Source organism: Sminthopsis crassicaudata, chromosome 1 (genome assembly GCF_048593235.1).
Source record: "Sminthopsis crassicaudata isolate SCR6 chromosome 1, ASM4859323v1, whole genome shotgun sequence".
NCBI lineage: Eukaryota > Metazoa > Chordata > Mammalia > Dasyuromorphia > Dasyuridae > Sminthopsis > Sminthopsis crassicaudata.
In genome coordinates this window covers 149,607,730-149,621,648 of record NC_133617.1, presented here as the reverse complement: position 1 = coordinate 149,621,648, position 13,919 = coordinate 149,607,730, and the positions used below count along the sequence as shown (strand labels likewise).

General features: G+C 34.0%; 1 pseudogene; it reads right to left on the bottom strand.

Moving 5' to 3' along the window:
• The window catches only part of LOC141549387 (large ribosomal subunit protein uL3 pseudogene), a 35,648-nt pseudogene extending 25,582 nt beyond the window's left edge, over nucleotides 1-10,066 (bottom strand).
• Between the last annotated feature and the right edge of the window lie 3,853 nt (nucleotides 10,067-13,919).

The window sequence follows — 13,919 nt, the reverse complement described above, 5'->3', positions numbered from 1 at the left end:
TGCAAGATATTAACAAAAGCTAGTATTACCATCCTATGTTCCCTAGTTTCTATTTCTTTATTTCTCTAAAACAACCACTTGATAAGAGTTCAAAGGCAAGTCTGTTTCCAAGAAGCATCCCAACATGGAGAAAGTACATGTGATTCCACATATACTCAAGTCTTAAAACAAAAGTGAACCTTAGATATAATCGTTTTAATTACATATTATTGGCTTCATCATTACACTCCTTTGAAAATCATGCCTGCCTTTGGGAAAATAAATCTAGCTTAACCTATTGGCTCACCAACATTGCTTCTAACCTAACAAAATTGGGGAATTAACATTGATTTCTGAACATCTTTAGCAGAAAAAAGGGCCAATAGAAATCTAAATGTTGAAATTTAATTTTGAGGAGTACAATATTTACTGGATATTATTTATTGTTTAAATTAATTTATACTTCTCTTTGTCCTTTACGATATCTACCAAATTAACCATGGAGGGAAGAAAGCTTTGGAAGGGGGGAATCCTGAAGTGTACCTAATTGAATCATGCATCAATGTTAGGAAGGACATCATGGAGTTTTATCTTCATGGCCTAATGATTAAAGTATTCAAATAAGATTCATAAAATACAATTGTATATTGATTTCTTCTACTACCTCATGATATAATTCTAAATGGAAATTTAGCCTTTTGGAACTGAGTTTCTTTGCTCACACAGTGGGAAATCATAATATCTAACACCTTATCTTTTATGTTCAATTAGCTTTTCTTCCACAAGCATGTCCCAAAAGTCTTAGTGAAATTTAAAGCTGTTTAATAGTCTGTACAAGGTACAGAGAATAAAAATATGAAAAAAGTCTTAATAGAGGTTTCCTTAACTTTTTTGTATGCCATGAATCTCCTCTTAATAGTCTTTTGAAGACTTTAGACCTTTTCTCAAAAATATTGTTAAATGGCTAAAATGAAATGCATAGTATTACAAAGGAAACCAATGAGATTGAAATAAAGTTTTATTTTTTTAAATTCACAAATCACATGACATTTATCCAGGGGCTTCCCCTCCCTTCAGAGTCCCTGTACTTTGGAGTATTCTGCAACTAGCTCAAACTATCTCTTTAGAGAGTATTGTTTAATTTTCAATTTGAACATTTATATTTCAAAATTAAGCAAAGACCACAAGTCAAGTCATGATTTGTTATTTTGATTATCTAGAATTAAGAAAATGATGGAGAAAATGTTAATGATTCAAATTAGTCAGCCAAAAATGGTACAATGTGATGATTTATTTATTTATTTTGGGAAGCAATATAATACATGGAGAGAACTTGGTCTCTGGAGTTTGGAACTTAGATTCAATCTTGCCTCCGAAGCTTTGTTGTTCAGTTGCTTTTCAGTCATCTAACTCTTTGTGACCCCATTTGGGGTTTTCTTGGCAAAAACAGTGGCTTGTAATTTCCTTCTCCAGCTCACAGATGGGGAAACTGAGATGAGGTTAAGTGACTTGCCCAGGGTCACACAGCTAGTAAGTAACTAAGGCTAGATTTGAACTGAAGAAGATAAAACTTCCTGACTCCAGACATGGTATTTTATCCACTGCATCCCCTAACACCCCCTCATCTGAGACTTACAAGCTGAGTAACTTTGAGCAAGACACATCCTCCCTAGGCCAGGGGTTGGAGTGAACAGCCTCTGAGACTCTAATCCATTTATTTTGGGAATGAATGGGAAACTCTCTAAACAGAATGTTCAAAGGACTTCAGCCACTTCAGTTGACTAAAGGACTTTGGAGAGTGACTGCTGAAGCTAAGTTGATATTCATTCCTTCAATTTCCTAAACAGATTTTTAGTAAATTTCTAAGTCTCATGGGGATTAGAGAAGGATTTTTCTTTTGAAAAATAAAAGAGAATTTTAATGGTAATTTTCAGTGAAGAGATCTTAACGAATGATATTAGATGAAAAATTGTTTGGGTAATTATTATTCTTTCCTTAGTACTTTGAAGGGTTCTTAACTATCTCTTTAGTTATTAGAAGGTTTTTCTTCATCTGAAAAAGTCAATCAATTTACAATCAAATAGTTTCTGTAGTCAAAGAACTTGTAATTTAATGGGTGGGAGACAATTAAATAAATAAATATATATATATGCAAACATGTACACATATTTCTCATATTATATATATATATATATGTGTGTGTGTGTGTGTGTGTGTGTGTGTGATGCTCTTCAATCATTTTCCAGTTGTGTTTGACTCTTTGTGACCCCATTTGTGGTTTTCTTAGCAAAGACACTGAAATGATTTGCCATTTCCTTCTCCATCTCATTTTATAAATAAGGAAATTAAGACAAATACTGTTAAGTGACTCCCACAATTACACAGCTAAAAAGACTGGAATTGAACTCAGGAAGATGTCTCTTCCTGACTCCCAGCTGTGGCACCCTATCCACAGTACCACCTAGTTGTCCGTGTGAGAGAGAGTGTATGTTTTGTGTGTGTGTGTGTGTGTGTGTGTGTGTGTGTGTGTGTGTGTGAGAGAGAGAGAGATAGAGAGACAGAGAGACAGAGACAGAAACAGAGAGACACAGAGAGAGAAACAGAGAGACAAAGAGAGACAGAATCAGTTTGTGTGTATGTTATATACATATAATATATATGTATGCATAGACACACAAGTTATATAAAATATTGATTGAATAGAGAGAGAAACTAACAGCTGGGAGGAATATGTAAAGCCTACTGCAGAATGTAAGATTTAAACCAAACCTGGAAGGAAACCAAGGAAGCTAAGAGGTAGAGATGAAAGAGCAAAATATTTCTAGGATGGAGGACAGTAAATATAAAAGCAAAAAGACATAGGATGGCGTAGTGTATGAAGAGCTGGTATGGCTGGACAGCAGAGTTCATAGAATGGGGAAAAAGCAAATGACTAGAAAGATAGGAAGGGACCATATTATGAAAAATTATAAATGCCAAATAGGAGCTTACAATTATTCCTAGAGGTAATCAGTAGCCACTGGGGCTCAAAAATTTTCTTTTCAAGGCTAATGACAGTCAAACTGACCTGTAAAACAATTGAGAACCATGTCGCCAAACTTGCAAAGTTGTGCAAACTCTTTGACTCAGGGATACCAATACAAGATATCTAATCCAAAGAAGTAAAAGAAAGAGGGAAAAGACTCATCTACAAAAATACATATGAACAACTAGAAGGTATAATAGAGCACTGAGCCTAGAGTCTGGAAAATTTGAATTCAAATCTGACCTCTGATACTTATTAAACTGTGTGATTTTAGGCAAGTCACTTAATCCTGTTTGACTCCGTTTCCTCATCTAGAAAGTGAGCTGGAAGAAATGGCAAACTATTCTAGTCAAGTAAAACCTCAAATGAAAAGTCTAACATAACTAAAAAATGACTGAACAACATTAAAAAAAATACTTAGAGAAGCTCCTTTTGTGGAAGCAAAGAATTAGATGCTAAGAAGATGCACATTAATTGAATAATGACTGAAGAAATTCTGATATACAAAGAAAAGGGAGCACTACTGTGCTATAAAAATGATGGAATTTTAGAGAAAAGTAAAACAACTTCCCATTTTCCTCAAGTAATTCTGCTTGGTTTCTACTCTAAGAACATTGTGCAGCCCCAGGATTAGGTACTGATCACCTGCAATGTCATCAACATGCCAAGTGATTCAACACCTCAATCCCCCTACTTTTTTCTCCCAGAAAGGCTAGAAGGCAGAGCATTAAACTCTTTCCAAAGTCTTCTTTTCTAGAAAATTCAGGATTTTTCAGGTAACTCTTCATTTTCTACAGCAATGCTTGATTTCAACTCCATGTAATAGTATGCCCTTGCATTAGGCATTCTCTGGTTCCTTCCCTTCCTCCCCACTTATATCTGTATGTGTGTGTGTGTGTGTGTGTGTGTGTGTGTGTGTATGTGGGTTTGTGTGTTGTTTTCCCATATTAAATTGTAAGCTCTGTGAGTGCAGGGACTGTCTTTTTTATTTCCTTACTTGTATATCCAATTCTTAGCACAGTATCTGTCACACAGTATAGCCTTAATAAATGTTTATTGAATTAAATTGGATTGTATGAATTGAATCTGTGAGTAGTATCAGAATAATTTATATGATAAGGGCGATATCATAAAAACAATTGTGAAAGACTTAAGAACTCTCATCAAAGTAACCAACCATTTTTCCTGAGAACTCATACTGAAACATGTATCCCACTTCCTGACAAATGATGAGCTCGAGATAGAGACTGAGGCATATAATTGTTGGACATGACCAATGTAAGAATTAATTTTGTTTAACTATTCAAATTTATTAGAGTTTTTTCTTTCTCTTTTAAGGTGAGGGTGTCCCAAGGAATATAGAAGAGTAGAAAGGAACAAAGATCAGATGTTGTTATTTACTTTACAAAAATCATTGCATTTAATCCTCACAACAAACCTAGGGGATAAATTTCTTATTATCCCCATTTTATATATGAGGAAATGAAGGTACACAGAAATTGTGACTTACAGGGTCACACAGCTTATAAATATGTGATGATTGATTTGAACTGGGGAGTGGAAAAGAAGACAAAAGATATATTTGTGTTAATTGAAAAAATAAAATTAAGCAAAAACATTTAGTGAGAAGCAGCATAGTTGAATGGCATATGTATAGTCAGCAAAAATCTAAATTTAAGTCCAGTTTCTAAAACATTAATTAATAAGCTATAATTATAGCTGTCACTTATACCTTCTATGCCTCAGTTTCTATATGAGTAGAATTAAGCACCTAGAATAATGAAGGGATTCAAAATTAAGCTACTTTTGTGTCAATTGTAGAAACTAGAAATGGTTTGCCTGGACAAAAGAAAATGTGTTAAGGAAGATAATAGCAACCTTTATGTGCTTGAAGAGCTGTACTATATAAAGGGGATTATATATATATATATATATATATTTATATTTATATATGTTTATATATATATATAAATTTTTTGCTTAATTTTATTTTTCAATGAACATAAATATATCTTTTGTCTTCTTTTCCACTCTCCAGTTCAAATCAATCTTCATATAATATATATGTGTGTGTGTGTGTGTGTGTGTGTGTGTGTGTATGTTTGTTTGTTTATTTATTTATTTTTATTTTATTTTTATTTTTTTTGCTTAGTCACAGAGGGCATATCTAGAACCAGTAGCTGGAAATTTCAAATAAGTCAGTTTAAGCTTCATCTAAGGAAAAACTTCCAAACATTTATTTCTATTTAAAAGGAGAGTGATTTGGGATGAACTTGGTTCTCTCCAGAGTGAGGATTTTGAACAAAGGCTGATATTAACCATTTGTCAGATATTTCTTAGAAGGGATCTTCTTTAATTATAAATAGTACTGATGACTTATTAGGTCTCCAATAGAAGATTTTGTGAAAATGGATAAAATAATTATAGCTCATCTTGATGTAGTGCTGTACAAATACTATCTCATTTTATCCTCCCCAAATCCTGGGAATTAGATGCTATTACTATCACTAATTGTCAGGACACCCAACTAGAAACCAATTGAGGCAAGAATTAATCTCAGGACTTGGTATCATTTTATCCACTATAGTACTCAGATGTCTGTATATTTATTTCACAGGATTGTTTTAAAGATTAAATGAAATAATCCATGCAAAACTCTAAGTCAGGAGATCTTAAACTGGTGTCTGACTTTGTGTAGCCCTTCCTCACTTAAACCCAATTCACTTGCATGTCATGGCATTACCTCTCTGATGTCATGGTCCTCATAAAGAATGAAGAAAAAAAATGACCTTTATTTAATATCATGATAATTGTATTTCCTTTGTAATTCTATTTTATTTGATTCATCTAAAAACATTTGTTAGTAGATGTCACCTTTACTCATCTACCAAAAGGGTTCTTGACACATATACGCAACATTAAGAACACCTTATGTTCAGTTCTTATTAAAGAAAGAATTTTAATGTTGGAATCTAATTTTGTTCCTAATCATTTTTACATATTAGGATATTCCCCCAAATGTTGGCCTGACTTCTTACTGCAAGAGATGTGGGGACTTCTTTAGTATTGTCCTAGCCCTCCTGCTCTGTTGCAACATGGAACCACACTTGGATTCTCCTGAACAAGTAGTGATATCTCAGGATATGCTTCAGAAGAAATTCTGTCCTTTAACTGTCTTATAATCAAATCAAAGCAGTTAGCCATCAATTGAAAACAATTCATTGAGAGTTTTTAAACTTGATTTATTCCACCACTTCCCTCCATCTACAGATAATAAAATAGAGATCCAAATGATTTGAGGTGATCTGGGTTATGTCTCTTCCACTAAAGTCAAACTGTAATTTCAATGGGCTATTTAAAGTACTGTTCTGCCAGAATAAAACCTTATTTAAGTAGATTCTCATGGAAAATTTGATTACATCTTTTAAATTAAAAAAAAATAGGTTATCATATTGTACCTGTAAACCAAGGGTTCTCAAACTGTGGCCTGAGGGCCAGATACAGCAGGCTAAGGATGTTTATGCAGCTGCTGAGTTATGGCAAATGGGCTGAGGGGCAGAGATAGAGTGTGAGTTTTTGTTTTTACTATAATCCAGCCCTCCAACAGTCTGAAGGACAGTGAACTGGCCTATTTAAAAAGTTTGAGGACCACTGCAGTGTAAACTATTTAAATTATATAAACTATTTAAATTATATAAACTCAGAAAATATTTTTCTAAGCATTTTTAACAATTAGACATGATTAAAAATACATCATCAATTTATTAAGATGCTTTCACAAGAAGTCATAATCTTTTAAGAGTTCATTTCCCTTTTTTTTTTTTTTTTTTGTAAAGTGAGGGAGTGAGCTTAGATGATATCTGTGGTCTCTTCAGCTCTCAATCTATACTTCAAGAGAAATTTGAGTCTGATGCAACAGTTAGAAATATCTAAAAATGGATTAGGTTAGAACAGATGATAGTGAATATCCCTCCTTGATTAAAAGATCATATTTTGGGTTTGTGAAGAGACTCCTATTTAGTTTTGAGTCTTTTTCATCTGAGATGCCATGAATTTCTTTGTCTCTTTCCTCTACTTTGCTTGTGCCCAACTTTTATTGCCAGTAGCTCATTTTAATTTTTTGTCCCCAGAAATAGAGAAATTTTCTCTCATCAGCGGCTAGTCAGGAAGATGAGGTCAAACCCCACTCCAGTCACTTATTAATAGTATAACACTTTGAAAATCATTTAACCTTTCTATGTCCTTGTTTCTTCATTTTAAAATATTATTTGTACAATCAAAATAGTTCAGAGCTCCCAACAAGGAAAATTTCTAATTTTTAAGATATATGTTCGAGTTTTGTCTTAATCTAAAGATTTATATTTTTCTAACTAACCTCTGGTCTCTTAATATTTGAGGCAAAATCACAGAAAACATTTAGGTAAAAGCCATTACAAAATACATTACAGTGTCTGTTCTTGGACAAGTATGAGGAAGGGAAATATAAGAAAAATTAGATGTTGGTTTATGAGGAGGGGAAGACAGCAGTTGGGAATTTCCCTCAGCTTTTGAAGAGCTAAGTATGAACAATAGATTCAGTTTGAGTCCTCTGTCCTGAGATGTTTGCTGGTTATGATAGCTCACCCTACTGTCATCACTCTAATTTCCATTTCTTCTTTTGGTTGATGTCTCTGAGTTGCAAATATTTCCAGCTTGGCTCATTAAGTCTTCGGCAGGGCATAACTGAGGACCAGCTCTTATATTCTCTGATCTTTTCAGTGTCTTTTAAGAAGCCCTGAGTTTGATTCAAAGATGAAAAATAATTGATCTCAGGGCTGAGAGGCAATGCTTGTCTCTCTGATGCCAGTTGGGGCTCAAATTCCTATTATAATTTCAATGTGTATTTCTTTTTTAATATAAATTTTAAATTCATGTAAATATCTTGTGTCAACAATTCATGTCTTCTATGGTGGAAGCTCAGGAAGTGAGCACTAAATCTCCTCATTTCCCTCATCTTCATCCAAGTTTTGCATTGGAAGTTGTAGGATAAAGAATCTATCTTTGAGATGATAATCTTTAATAGTGGATCTAAAAACTAAATCTTCTTGTCTTCTAATCAAAATTTTAATCTGTATTAGTTTGAGATCATGGAAATTCCTTTTTATAAACATCTATTTTCTATCATAAGCTCTCTGTGTTCTCAAACATCTCTACCTCAAAGATGTCTCAATTTCTCACTTCTCTGACATAGGCCAGACTTTCTATGTCCTTGGAGTTTAAATTTACCTCTACTCCACCCTTTCTACACAAACTAGAAATTAAACCATTTCAATGCAATTACTCAGCACTTACTTTCTTCACAGATGGATATTACTGACAATAGCTAATTGAAAAAGTTATCTAAATCCTTAGGAAACTGGTCTTTTAGGAGATTTAATTAACCCTTTAACAGGTAAGAAAAACAAATATGTATGGTTTCCTTGGGTTTTGAACCCTATACAGATTAACTTTTCTTAGAAGGTAAGTATTGAACCCACACAAAATAATTCTTCTTAGATGGCAAATTATGTTATTCCCCCCCCCCCAATTTAAAGATGTGAAAACAAAGACACAAGAATTAAATTTTTTTACAGTCATTCTCTTGGCAAACTCTAGATCAATTTACATAGTTCTTTATTGAGATGAGAGAGGTCTTACTTGGCATCATTTTGACAACATTTGATATTTAGCATTCACTGGCAGACATGATGGCCATGTAATCATTTCACGGATAATTAGTGGATGGCTGATAATGCTTTCTCCAAGTCTTTCTTAGCAGTTTGACATATTTAAACTCCCTTGACCAAATCTTTCATTCTGCAGGTGGAGAAAGTAGGACCCAAGGAGTGAAATGACTTAATTACTCAAGGCTATACAAATAACAAATACCATAGTCTCTCCCTCTGGGCACCCTGTCTTTCTCTCTGTCTCTGCCTCTCTCTGTGTGTTTCTGCTTTTCTCTGTCTCTCTCTCTGCCTGTTTCTGTCATCTCTCTCTGTGTGTCTCTGTCTCTGTCTCTTTCTGTCTCTCTCTCCGCTTTCTCTCCCCTGTCAGTTCTTTCTCTCTCTGTTTTCTGTTTTACTACTCTCTCTTTCTTTCTCTTCTCCTCCTTATCATCATTGTGTCCAGGGGAAAAATTGAAGTAAATAAGAGTGTAATGTATAGACACAAGTTATAGAAATATCATATACAAAGCACTTTGCAACTTCAAAGGTCTATTTACTTGTCTGTTATTATTATTAATAGTATTCAGCTAGTTGAAATATATGGCATTGATTCACATATTCTAGTAGCAAAAATGATACCATTCCAGACTAAACTGACAGTAACTGAATAAGCTGACAGCTATCTCCCATTAGTATTTCAGTTGTTTTGACAGATACTCAGCTCTTAAATTGTTCTAATAGATTTGAGGAGCTCTGAACTCTAAGATTTTTGTTTTCTACTTGTTTTTTTGTTGTATTGTTTCTTTTGTTAATTTGGACTGAGGGAGTTTCAATAATGCTTGAAAAAATCAGTCAATAAATAAATCACTGGGAGACATTTGAGTGGCTATATATTTCTGTTTGCTGTATTATTAAATTTATATAGTTTAGCAATGTTTAGAGTCTGTCATGAATTGCCACATTTTTTTTTTATTTCCAGAGAAATTATCTGCTTTAGCAAGGAGTATTAGATCTCCTGACTCCACAAGTTTTTCTCCCCATAAAATAACCTCTTTGATTTTCCAAGAACATCATAATCCATATTGTCATCACTGATTCAGTCCCTGCCAGGAACATGGATAGATTTACATATACCCTAATCAAATATTTGGGGATTGGGGATGTTCACTGCCTATCTCTGGATCTGGATTGTGGGACATATTTTGGAATCCAGCCAGCTTGAAGACTTTTCATTTCAAAGACAATAACCACCTGCTAAAAGAAGAAAGAAAGCCTTTTCCTCCTTGACATTCATTAGCTTACGATCAGCAGAATCTTCTTGCTGCCTCAGATTGAAATGTAATCGCTGCAAGGTTGGAAACTGTGCTAAGCGCTTCATTGCTGCTGGCTTGTAATTTTTTTTCTTTTGAAAAATTACGTACATAAAGCACTTTCTGTCTCTGTAATCAGATATTTTGCTCCAGATGACTATATGGTTGTTGAATTTTTTTTCTTTTTGTTTTTGGAGGTATGTGTTTTCTTTGAAAGGACTAGATCTGCATAATCAATGCTTCCAGGATATATATGAGGATCTATATCATGCCAGGTATTAGACTCTATATCTTTTTAAGTGGAGGATTTGGCCAGGTCAAATACTCAAGTTGATATTAACCAACTATCTTAGTGCTGGAAACACTCAACTCAACATAGTCAACCTTTCATCTTAATGGAGGCTTATTAACACCCTCTTTGCATCTAGTCCAGTATGTATTAGGTTTTGAGGGAAATACTTAGGAAGTGGAAGGCATGGTCCCTGCCCTCAAGGAATTGTTTCATTGAGAGCTCAGATATTATAGAGTAATAAATGTCTGAAAACATCTGCAAAGCACAAAGATTTACTGTCTGAACTACTATATAGCTATTTAAGCTGTGGTGATTCACAAAGCTGTGTACAATACTCCATAGTTTCTCTTTGGGCTAAGTCCTATTCTTTTATGTCTGACAGCACCAGGACCAACACTGAGGGAGCCTGCTATCAAAAATAAAATTTTGAATGTTATTTATAAAATCCTAAGATTAGCAACAGAACATTTTTGGGGAAAAGTCACATTTTATTAAGAATAGCTTATATTCCATTTACATATGTTTGCAGTAGAAGAACAAAGTCATTTTTATCCTTTCAAGCATTACTGCTTTGGAACTGGCAAAGAATCTCTTTCACATAACACTTTCCTCACAAAATTTTTATTTATAAATATAGCAAATATCAAACACTTGGCTTTCACTTAAAAAAATTAAGCCCAATATTTATGTATTACATACCTTATCTGCATGATATAGCAAAGATTTGTATTTAAACTCAATATAGTAATGTCCTCCAATTAAATGAAGATATTATTCTGTCAATAAATCAAGTATCAAGCTATTTCATTTTTGAAAGTTCCTTGTGACACAATGAAGAAAGAAAAGACTCCTAGAGTCATAGAACTAGGGTTTAAATCTCATCTGAGATTGTTTCTACCTGTATGACCATAGAGATATCCCTTAACCTTCTTGTTTCAATTTCCTCATTTGTAGGATGAAAGGCGTTTTGTGAGAACAGTGTCCAAACTGAAGGAGGCATCAATTTATATTTATATTCCCCAGAACCAAGGCATAATAACAAAGACTATGTAATTAACCAATCAGAGCATGAGAAATATACCTAATCAATCCTGAGGTTTGCTTCCAATAAAAACACATTTTCCCCTCACTCAGTTATGCAAGATTCCAACCTTCATCCTTCAACCAGAATGCCCTCAAAGCAGTTACAATCTAATCATTATTTGGGTACCCACAACAAGAACTGTGAAGTTGCCTTTGAAAAAAATCCTTGATTTCCTTTCTCCCCAGCCTGCTCACCCCTTGTCCAATAGACTAGAGCCATCTCAGGTTCCCCTCCCAGTTTAATCCATACTCCCAATAGCCAGTGAATGAATGAGATCTTCTACATTTTCATTTGGGGTGACATAGAATGAATAACACAAATTAACATAGCAGTAAATATTATTATTGTTGTTCTGTCACTTCATTGTTCATTGTTCCTCACTATTGTTGTTCAATCATTTCATTCTACCCTACCCTTTCTGATACTATTTGGAGTTTTCTTGGCAAAGCTTGCCGAGTGACTTGCCATTTCCTTCTCCAACTTGTTTTACAGATGAGGAAATTGAGATTGACAGAAATAAATGACTTCCCCAGAGTTACATAGCTACATTTGAATGCAGAGCTTTCTGTCTCCAAGTCAGTGCAATGGATAGAGTGCCAATCTAGATGCCTTATTATTATTACTAGCTAGAATATATAAAGCACTTTAAAATTTGCAGAATATTTAACCTATAGTATCTCATTTTAATCCTCAAACGACTCTATGAAGTCATACATATTATTATCCCCATTTTACAGAGAGAAAAATGAGATAGTGGTTAAATGACTTGCCTAGGGTCACATAACTAGTAACTACCTGGAGTCACTTTCAAATTCAGGTCTATCCCACTCCAAGCCCAGTCCTTTATATCCACTAATCTAGAGGGTTTTTAAACTGTGGGGTCATGTAACTGAAAATGGATGTTGTGAGGGACATGGAATGGCAATGATAAAAGGTTTCTGAATGCAATAACAAATAATTAAGTAAAAAATCCAGGTTGTTTCTGGCAATGCTTGCCCATGCTGCATCTCATGCAGGTTCACTACAGCTTGAACATAATGAACTTTGTTCTGCACACATTCAAATGCTGCCAGAAATACCTAGGCTCAGATTTGAGACAAGATCATGAAAAATTCCTCAAGCAAAAAAAGGTTGCATGTAGAAAAAGTTGCATTATATCAAGCTTCCTCTCAAAGCATCTGTGGACTAGTTGAGATATACATCATAGATTCCCCCTCCTCCAAACATTTCCCTCTTCCAAACTTCCTAATTTCTCTTTTGGGGACCATTAACTTTGTTATCTGATTCCTCATTGTCTCACCCCATGTATCCAATGGTTGTCAAACTCTGCTGTTTCCACCTCCACCATCTCTCTCAAATTCTTCCCTTTCTTTCCATTCAAGCAGCTACCTTGTTAGTTCAGCCTCTTCTCATCTCTCCGTTGATAAACTACTACAATGACCTTCAAACTGATGCCTTTTGCCTCTGTCATTTCATTCTCTATTCTGTCCTCCATATGGCTTACAAGTGATTTTCCCAAAATTCAGATCTAATCATGTCACTCTCTCTCTCTTGTCCCAATACTTAATAATATTATAGTGCTTGCTATGAATGAAGCATTGTGCTAAGTGCTTTATAAATATTATCATATTTGAATCTCACAATAACCTTGAGAGGTAGGGCTATTATCATCCTCAATTTATAGTTGATGACATTGGGATAGAGATAAAGTAACTTGCCCGGGGTCACACAGAAGCTAATAAGTGTCTGAGGCTGGATTTGAACTTCCACACCCAAGCCACTACATCACCTAACTACCTACCAAAACTCCAGTGATTCCCTATTTCCTCTAAGACCTAGTATCAACTCTTCTATTTAGTATTTAAAGCTCTGTGTAACCTGGGCCCAAGTGAACTAGCCAGCTTTACTATACATAATTTTCTTCCTGCGCTCTAAGGTCCAGTCAGACTGGCCTTTTTGCTATTAGTCCTATTTATTCAAAAACTTCCAAACATAAATAGAAAGTTTAGATAAGATATCATCCATTAAAGAGAATTATGAAAAGAAATTGGAATGTGTTTAAGTGGAAAAATTTCTGCTTAGTTGAAATTTGAAATAATTCACCTGGGCATGTTGTTTTTGCATTGTGTGTAATGATTATCTTCACTCAGAAAAATATAATTCCTGCTGAAAAGCTATTACTTATACTGACTACTGTGACCTATTATTTGATGGTTGCATTTGGTATCTTTCATTTTTAAAAGCTTCTTAAAAAAAAAAAAAAGGAAATCCAACTGCTTAGCTAACTAGAGTTGATCAAGTTAACTGAATAGTACATTACAATTAGTATTTACCAGTCTATTTATCCTCCTGTATACATAGTTTTGTTTTTTTTAATAATGAAGCATTTCAATCACATCATTCTCACTAAAATTTTTTAACATACATTATTATTTTAATTTAATACTTAACACTAAATAATTGTAAAAATAAGTATAAGTACATTAATAAAGGTAATACAATATCTATATGCTTATAGTTACCTCTTATCCTTCCTATTTTTATA